This window comes from Sorghum bicolor, chromosome 10, assembly GCF_000003195.3.
Source record: "Sorghum bicolor cultivar BTx623 chromosome 10, Sorghum_bicolor_NCBIv3, whole genome shotgun sequence".
Classification (NCBI taxonomy): domain Eukaryota; kingdom Viridiplantae; phylum Streptophyta; class Magnoliopsida; order Poales; family Poaceae; genus Sorghum; species Sorghum bicolor.
This window is the reverse complement of record NC_012879.2, coordinates 44,594,345-44,603,771: the sequence shown is the minus strand read 5'-3', so window position 1 is coordinate 44,603,771 and position 9,427 is coordinate 44,594,345. Positions and strand designations below refer to the sequence as shown.

The following is a 9,427-nucleotide window of genomic DNA, read 5'->3' as shown; positions in this document are numbered from 1 at the left end:
CCAGCCATGCAACAAGTTGGGGGTATTGTAGTATATGTTGGGTTAAGGTTTGTAGTTTTGAATTTTTTTAGCCTAAATTATATTCAACCTCTTTCTTGGACGTTTAATTATTTCCCACGTATTCTCCCAGGATAAACATTTGATAAATATATGAGTAAACATCAAAGTCACCAAGATATATGCATTAATGTAGCCATGTAGGATGAAATAAAAAGATTGGAAGGGTTCAAACGAATATCTCCTACTTATACTACAACTAAAAAAACTAGAAGATGGACATTATTTTCGTGCGGCATCTGCTTTCGTCCGTCTACCCCACGCCGTGCGCCCACGCCTGCGCATCGTCCGTACTTGGAAACAAACAGACACCGCCATCCCCTCCTCGATCCCCTCCACCTTCCTGCGAACGCACGCGCCTCGCCTCCTCACCTCACCCGCAAGCCTCGCCCGCCAGCGTCTTCCGCCGCGCTCTCGCCTCGCCCGCTGAGCCCCGGCCGCCGCCGAGCGCCTCGACCGCCGAGCGCCGTCCGCCGCTCTCGCCTCACCCGCCGAGCGCCGCCTCGCCTCGCCCGCCGAGCGCCGTCCGCCGCTCTCGCCTCGCCCGTCAAGCGCCGTCCGCCGCTCTCGCCTCGCCCGTCAAGCGCCGTCCCTCCACGCGCCTCGGTGGTTGCCATCCGCCTAGCGCCGTCCGCCGTGAGGCGAGAGCGCCATGCCCCGCGAGACCGGCCTGCCAACCGGAACCCTGTACCGCCGACCATCAGAGGCACTCATCTCTGGACACTCGAGCACCTGCAGCCCCATCCCCACGCCACCGAGCGCTAGGCCACCGCCCGACGGCGCCCCTGCCCCTCGGACTTTCAGATCGCCGATTCTCAAGCGACCAAACTCGACGAGTTGAGAGTTTAAAGATAAGAGCGGCGGGACCTGCTGCGTTAAACAGACGAAGTAGTCACGGACTGCAGAAGCAGTCACGGACTGCAGCAAGCAGAAGCCCTCTCTTCCTCTCTTGGACTCTGGCTCCTGCTTTCCAACACCCTACACCTAGCGGCCGCTCAGCCCCGGAGCTCCCATCCTTCTGCCCGTGTGTCGGTGTGTGGTCCTTCTAGAAAAGGTGTGTCATCTTTCATCTGCTCCCAGTCTCTACTTGGTTGGTGATGGTGGTCTCTAGGTGCTTGTTGAATTGACTGTGAGTAAAAAGTTGTCCAGATTGGAGCGCGATTTGGAGTGATGTTCAGATTGTAGTCATTCTCAGGTATACTGAATTTTGGAATTGCAGACTACTTGTATAGTGATATACTCTAAGATATTATAGTTTATTTTATACAAAGGTTGATGTGAAACAATTGTAAGTTAGAGTGTGTATTAGTATATGCACAAGAAAGAGAGGCAAGAAAAAAGAATTAATAGTATATGAATTAATTTGTTTGTTTCAGTGGACTTTAATAGTTTTCATAGTCTCATGTACATCTGTTGTTAGTCGTTGTTGGCAGTGCTCTCCGAACATCTCAATGCCAACAATCTGAAATTGTTGTTCCATGTAGTATTCAGGTTGTTTCTCTAGCTTTTTTTTTTTTTTTTGTTGAGGCTTCCATTTTTTTTCAATCAAAATCCAGTCAGGAGCAAGTAGCTATGCTAATGTATATTTTTTGTGGTAGCCAAAAACATGCATGACTGAGACAAATACCTTCAATAAGTCTTCTGCCGCTGAAATAAGTTTTATTTGCTGAAATTGATTTTAATCCAAAGTTGTGATCACAGGCAAATTAGTAGTTGTTAATATAGCTCATCTACCTCCTCAATTTTTTGTCAACTTTTTCACGTACTAAAGTTATTTGTTTCAAAGACAGGAGTTTTCTGCCCCTAACCCTCCTGAACCTGAGAAATAGAGGGAGTTTGTACTGAAGATTAAAAAAGGTTCTCAGTGTGATCCATTGGTCTTTTGATCATTCTATTGTAAGTAATAACCGCACATATTTATACTTTTACCTGCTTTCTTCAGTCTAATCAAAATCAGAAATGACGTGTTTTAAATGCGTAGAGGTACAGTATTAGACCTATGGAATGTTGAAGTCTTTTCCTCGCTTGTCTTGTTTATATGCAAACTGGCAAGTCCTTGATAATATTCAGTTAATGAATTCTTCAATTCTTTATATGTGCAGACCACTCTTCAAAATTATAGATCTCTCAAGCTTGTGCAGGTGCATATTGTTCGACACTATGATAAAAGTGTCTTTCAAGTTCTTGATATATGGTCAATCCTAGGAAAAGGTGAACGAGATCAGTGATAGACTTAGCTCTTATAATCCTGATTCCTTTTCACTGATTATTCCTACTAACTGAATGTGTGTGTGTGACCTTCAAAAGAATGTATAAGTATGCCTCATCATTTGGTAATCACAGCTTCATATATGTAGGATACCTCTGTTTTAAGTTTCTTTTGTCAGGGTGCTGTATGGTTGTGCACAATCTTATTTAGGCCATGACAGACTCAAAAATTGAGTTACCACATTTTTGTTTAGTGCATTCACCAGCTAGACGAAAACCACTACTTTGCTCATATGCTGGGACCTGTATGTGGCCGGGTGTTGAATATTTGAATCAGCTAATCTCTCCCTGTTGTTTAGTTCCAGTGATCTGCACCTTTCCCATTCCTGTTTACGCAGACTTGAGACAGCTCTGCAAATTAACCTTCCCAAACAACTTTAGTATTCTCTACTAATACTAAGTTTACGGTGATTAAACTTTATAGTAATATTGTAGAGATTTTTAGAATTCTCAATCGCTTTGAATTTCATATTGCATTGGCCATCGACTCAGTTCATTTCTTTTTTTTTCACTGTATCTCTTGTAGATTTACTTCTACCTGATAGCTTTTGGAGGTGCTTAATACATGATTGTTTAGATTCAGGATTCACTGCTTCATTGTCTATTTAATAAGGTGAAAAATATAGTCGTGTGAGATTTTAGGCAATCTTGTTATACATAATATTTTCTGAAATTTAAGTCAATTGGTGACTAGCTGCATCAGCAACTAACAAGAAACAACCTGACAATTTAAGTCAATTCGTAACAAAGGTAACTCAGAGCTGTTTTTTCATGTTGGTTGATAGCTTTTATGACTCCAGACTTCGTCATGTTCTTTCTTTTACTAAGGCAAATTGTCATGTCTCTGTTTAGAAGACTCAGTAGTGCTAGGTTGACAATCTAATCTTTATGAATCATGATCATTTTGCAAAACAAAAAGGCTTGGATAGCAATATAGCACCATTGTTGCATCTATTTCTGCAGTGGCTATTGTTTTTCTTGGCATAGTATTTTTAACAAATTTGTTTATCATCATTATATATGACTGATTTTGCAAATTATCATATATCCGTGTCATGCTGAATAGGCTTGATGGGAGCACTTCATCTTCTGAACAGCAGAATCTTGTGGAGATGTTTAATGACCGTGAAAACACATGAGAGAAATGCACGTTGACATTGGCGGATGCACGAGGGGGGCTGGGGTGGCTGCAGCCCCCCTCTTGGGCTCAAATTTTTTTAACACATTTTCTTTTTTTAGCAAAAGACTTCATATATTTAGTATTTTTCTATGCTTATTTTATGAATCTTTGCTTTGAACACTTTGAATCAATATTGAATTATCAATCTTAGCTATATCTATTAGGCCTTGTTTAGTTCCCAAAATATTTTACAAAATTTTTCAGATTTCCCATCACATCTAATCTTGCGGCACATGTATGAAGCACTAAATATAGATAAACTAATTACACAGTCTACCTGTAATTTACGAGACGAATCTTTTAAGCCTAGTTAGTCCATGATCGGACAATATTTGTCAAATACAAACGAAAATGCTACTATTCGTATTTTGCAAAAAAATTTGGAACTAAACAAGACCTTAGTGTACTGGATTGAGTGAGGAAAAAAAATTTAACATGTATTATTTAGCCCCCCTCTTGGTCCATTTCTGGATCCGCCACTGCACGTTGATATCAACTTGTGTTGGATCCCTAGGTATCAACCTTCATGCTGCAAATCGCGTGGTTCTTTTGGATGGATCATAGAATCCAACACATGATTTGCAAGCCATTTATCAGGTTTGGAGGCAAGAACTTGTCATTTATTTATTTCTTGTGTGGGGATGTTCTTTCCAGGTGTGGCCAGACCAAACCTGTGTATGCCTATCGCCTAATGGCACATCGAACAATGGAAGAGAAAATATATAAGCGCCAGGTAATTTAGCATTTTTTTTCTTCTTCTGGTTTTGAGTTCTCAGTTTTAGTTAACCAAGTCATTCTCTTGTATCTGGTAGATATTGCTCCATCTTTGTTTGAAATCAATTCATGTCGAGTAAATAGGTGACAAAAGAAGACATTGCAGCAAGGGTGGTGGATAGACAGGAAGTTTCAAGAACCATCTCCAAAGAAGAGATGTTGCATCCTTTTGAATTTGGCGAAGAGGAATTAATGGAATAGAATGAGAATGGTTCTGCCATAGTTGAGAAGCCATCCACTTTTGATACTATTTAAACCTCTGAACCTGTACCTGTCGATAGTCTTATACTGAGCCTACTCACTGAGCAAACTTGGTAATTCTCATCCTATCACTTAAGAATACCTAGACCCTGTTTGGATGCTCAATACTTAAAAATATGGTACTTGAAACTATAGTTTTAGAACTTATAGATGTGCAAAACCATGGTTTAGAAAAAAAAAGAGGTCTAGAGTGGAGTTTCCGAAACTCGAAATATTGTGTATGTGTTGAATAATTTGCTGCTGGACTTGCAAAGAAGTCTGCAACTGCAGACCAATCTTCAGTCAAGGCTGCAGCTTGGTGACTAGAAATGTGAAACTAAAGACCAGCTTTGAAAGGTTGAACAGCAGTCAAGCTGTAGTGGGAACACTTGACTAGGAGTAGTGAGGACACAGATTTTTGGTAGGCCATTGTGTCCTTAGCTAATAAGTATTGCAGGCTTATCCTGCAGCTAGGATAGTAGACTGACTGCAGTACAGCAGCCCACCTTCAGTAGCTTCAGTTCATACACAAACTAAACCTACCCCTTTGTGTATATAAGTGCAGCCCTAGTAATGTATTTTTCAGTTCAGTTGCCACAAACCAAAGAGCAGAGCTCTGGCCAGCGCTGGTGCTTGTGCTATGTGTGTGTGCTTGAGCTCAACCCCTTCTTCTACCTCTAGCCATAGTGAGTGAGTGTGTGGGTGTGCTGGTAAGCTTACTGCTTACCTGTGCAGGAATCCCAGGGACTAACAGTATGGTCTACTTCCTTACTTTATTGCCTGGCAGACTATATGTCATAATTGAACTAAGTAGCTGCCTGTTGGTTAACATCTGTTTGGAATTTACAGGTGGATTTTAGGTTACCATGAACATGAAGCTCTCCTCCAAGAAAATGAGGAAGAAAAGCTTACAAAGGAGGAGCAGGATATGGCTGTCAGAATGGAAGTCATTCAGGAAAGCTGCAGCTGATCCCGAGAGAAAATCAAACATGAGTGCAGTTCCAACATATCCTAATCCTGTTCGGACACTTAAGCCTGTTTGAAGAAGCCGGGAACTGCAGCAATCTAAGGTTTAACTCAAATAATCAAAAGAAGTGCAACAACTTAACCCACTTGCCTTGATTCTTTGGATTATGAATTTTTTCTATCAACTGACAATAGTATTAAGTTTGATGAGAAAATTTGTGATATTCTAGTGTGCAACCAGTCAGGCACGATAACAAGCAGAGGAGGATTAGTCTATTGGAGCTTCCTGCACTAAATAATGGAATCGTTTCCACAAAGCAGCATGTATTTTCCTCGACTTGTTCACTTTTCCTTTAACTTTGCGTAAGATGGAAATGTTTTTGGTAGAATATAATAGCTAATCATGTGGTATGATCAGTTCAGTTTGTCAGCGTTTATGAGTTCTGACTTTGTGATTTTAGGTGTACGTGAGGGCTAACAATGATAATGTATGGAAAACACCCTCCCAGAAAGGATATAAGTTCAGTTTGGTTCATGTCCTATCCATGTGAAAATGTTCAGAGTCCCTAGCGGGTTAAAACTGTGATCCTGAATTCAAATTTTAACAGCTATGATCCCTAGAGTATCACCTTGTTCATCAGTCATCAAAAGTTGGAATTTCTCAATAATTCTTGCTAATCCTTTGAGTCTATGTGTTACATATAAATTTGCATCATGATAAAATAAATATTTTATCAAGTTCTAATTGCATGGATTTCTAATTATAGCATACTGTTTTCATATTTCTCACACATAGATGACACAATGAGCTGATGAATGAATTTGGAAGCTGCACTTGGGCCTTTGTCTGCACATAGTGAGGATTACTGCACTGTATCGTGCCTGAAAAGATAGAAGACCGTAATTGTTGCCAAGTTACAAAAAAATGTTGGAGGAAAGGCTCAAGTAGAGGGAAGCTTACATGGCAAAAGATATTCGTAAACTATATCTTTTTTGTCCTGGCACATATTCCTCAAGTTGTTTTGATCTCTGAATCCTTGTATCAAATGCCCCTATAAAGATTTGTCCTATCCAAATGACATGAACTACTATACTATGTTGTGCAGAATTGGTTCTGGATGCAAAAAATGATATTTGGTTATTAACTACAATCTTGTTCGGTTGTGATGGCATATTTAAGTACTGTGGCAATGGATGAAACTTCAGTTGAGCATTACAACTTCTAGAAATATGTTTTCAACTTTGAAAATTACTAGAGCATCATGAAAAGGTCTATACAGTAGGGTTTATGAGCAAACAACTCCCTCTGTGAATGTTAGTTTCATAAATTTTGTGTTTTAGATTAAATGACACTTTAATATTGGTATTAAATTTTTATAATATTGTTATTTATTGTGCGATCTATGTATTTTTAGTATAAAATGTCAGCTATTCCGTAACAACGCACCGCAAGCTTTCACGTGCTTCAAATCCAGTGAACAACCAAGCCTGTCTGGTTCGCTTTCTTTTCTTGTCCTATTTTTCTTTCCTTTTCTGGTGCACTAAAGTGAACGACATATCATACTATTTTTAATGGACGTGGCGAGCCTAAACTTGAACATTTTTTGTGCAGACATGTACAAACGTGTTTTCTTCGTCTTTTGTTTTTTATTTTCACGTGTACAAATAGACTTAATATCTTCGTTTTCTTATTCTTTTTATTTTTATTTTGTTTTGTTTTATGTGATTTCTTTTTTTCCTTTTTTGTAACCGTTTGTAAGTGAAAAAGTATACATAACCCCAAACTATCTAGGATGGATTACTTTACCCCATAAAATTCTACTTCTGAACTTTTCAAAACCAATCAAATAACTCTCTCGGGCGGTTTTAGAGGATGGTTTTGTCTTTTTCTTTTTTTTATTTATTTCTATTGAATCTTTGAAAAATCATAATAAATCATATAAAAATCATAAAATGAAAAATCAAAGCTTGTTGGACTTCACATGAGTAGATCTGCACAGTAAACATATAATATGGTATGCTTGTACAAAGTTTTGCTATAGCTTTAAATCTATTTTTTCTATAATTAATTAGAATAATTCATATATGGAGTTTCTATAGTCTAATTATGGTGAATTTTTTTGATGAGCTAATTATTATATGATTAAAGTATATTAAAAAAATCGTACCTATTGGATCACGTATAACTTAGTTATAGATTTATTTAGCTTTATTCTCGTTAAATCTATGCTTTATCTATAACCAAGTTATACATGATCCAATGAGTATGAAACTTACCATAGTTCAAGCATACAATAATAAGCCCACCATAGAAATTTCACTATAATTGGATCATAGAAACTGCATATATGAATTATTCTAATTAATTACAGAAAACATAGATTTAAAGCTACAGCTAAAACTTTGCACTAAAGTATACCATATTATATATTTGCTGTGTAGTCTACTCATCAGGAGTCCAACGAAATTGGATTTTTTATTTTATGATTTTTCTATGATTTATTATGATTTTTCAAAGATTTAGTGGAAATAAATAAAAAAGAAAAAAAAAACAAAACCACCCTCTAAAACCACTCGAGTGGGTTATTTAACTATTTTGAAAAGTTTAGGAGGTAGAATATTCGGTTTTAAAGTTTAGAGGGTGGAGTAGACTACACTGGATAGTTGAGGGGGTTATATAGACTTTTTCCTTTGTAAGTTGTATAGAGCAACTTATACATAAGTTGTATAGAATAACTTATATACATGACTTGTGTTTGATAACTTTTATACATAAGTTATGTTTCATAATGTTTGTGCTTCCAACTTTTGGAGAAGTTATAAGTTAAATCTTCCATTTGTGTTTAATAATTATGTATTATTTTAGTATTCTTTTATTTTTATGTTTTCTATCCTTCTTTTCTATATTTTTTAATTCCTTTTTTGGTGGCATTAGCAAGTTGGTAGCATAACTTATGTACACAAGTTATATAGAATAATTTGTGCATTTTCTTGGATAATTTTTGTGTACATAAAGTTGTGTTTTATAACTTTTTTCCTAAGTTTTGGTACAAGTTATAAGTTAATTCATTGTTTAATAACTTTTGTGCTTTAAGTTTTGTCATAAGTTATAAGGTATTTCATTTCTTCGTGTTTAATAACTTTTGTACATAAGTTGTGTTTCATAACTTGTGTTTCCAAGTTATATGTTATAAGTTAGTACACATAATTTGCTACTAAAAAAATTCTTCAAAATATATACAAGTGAGGTCTAATTTTGTTCGCCTCATCGAGTAGAACACACTGCTACAGACAAAATTTAAAATGAATGTGCCGTTAAAAAGTTATAGTAGTTTAAAGTAAATGGTTTGCTTTTTTAGCTTGTATTAGTGGTGACGTCACAAACTAATTGAAAATGAGTGGTGAGCGTGTGTTGCTCGGTCAAGCACAACACTGTACAATAGGGAAATGAGTGAGAATTATTTTTTTACTAGAAATGATAGAAATGAAAGTTGTGTATTGGAATTTCATTTGCTAAATTCAAATCCATTAAACGTTCGCGGATTAGTGCGTCCGACATATGAATACAATGCATATCAATACATCAATGTTAGATTCATGAATTTGAGTATATCTTCACATTTGCAATGTTAATTTGATTGAGGTTGCAATAATTTGGTTGTAGTATATTGCCTATCCTAGTGTGGACAGGATAGGCAATATACTAGATGAATGTCGGGCATTGCTGGCTATGAAGCTGGGGGTCAGCAGATAGGTTGACAATGGAGATGGCTATAAATTTGGCGGGCACCGTTGGCTGTGTTTTTTTTGCAGGACTACTGGTGATAGATGATGAATGTCGCATGGAGAGAAATAAAGCTCGATGCATTGGTGGATGGCTTCAAGCTCATTGTATTGCTTGGTGGATGTGTATTAGTTTAGGCTGGTTACGTAGAGGTGTCC

The 9,427-nt window shown here is 37.5% G+C and overlaps 1 long non-coding RNA gene across 19 annotated transcripts; it reads left to right on the top strand.

Annotated features, from left to right (window-relative positions):
- On the top strand, positions 576–6,650 carry LOC110430996. Of its 19 annotated transcripts, XR_002448450.1 has the most exons (7): positions 577–1,111; positions 1,199–1,252; positions 1,844–1,953; positions 2,160–2,268; positions 4,160–4,238; positions 5,369–5,809; positions 6,282–6,650. It is a non-coding gene; the product is annotated as an uncharacterized LOC110430996 (long non-coding RNA). The 19 variants fall into 19 exon arrangements; XR_002448449.1 differs by having other exon boundaries at positions 576–1,111; positions 1,207–1,252; positions 1,848–2,268; XR_002448443.1 differs by having other exon boundaries at positions 576–1,111; positions 1,207–1,252; positions 1,844–2,268.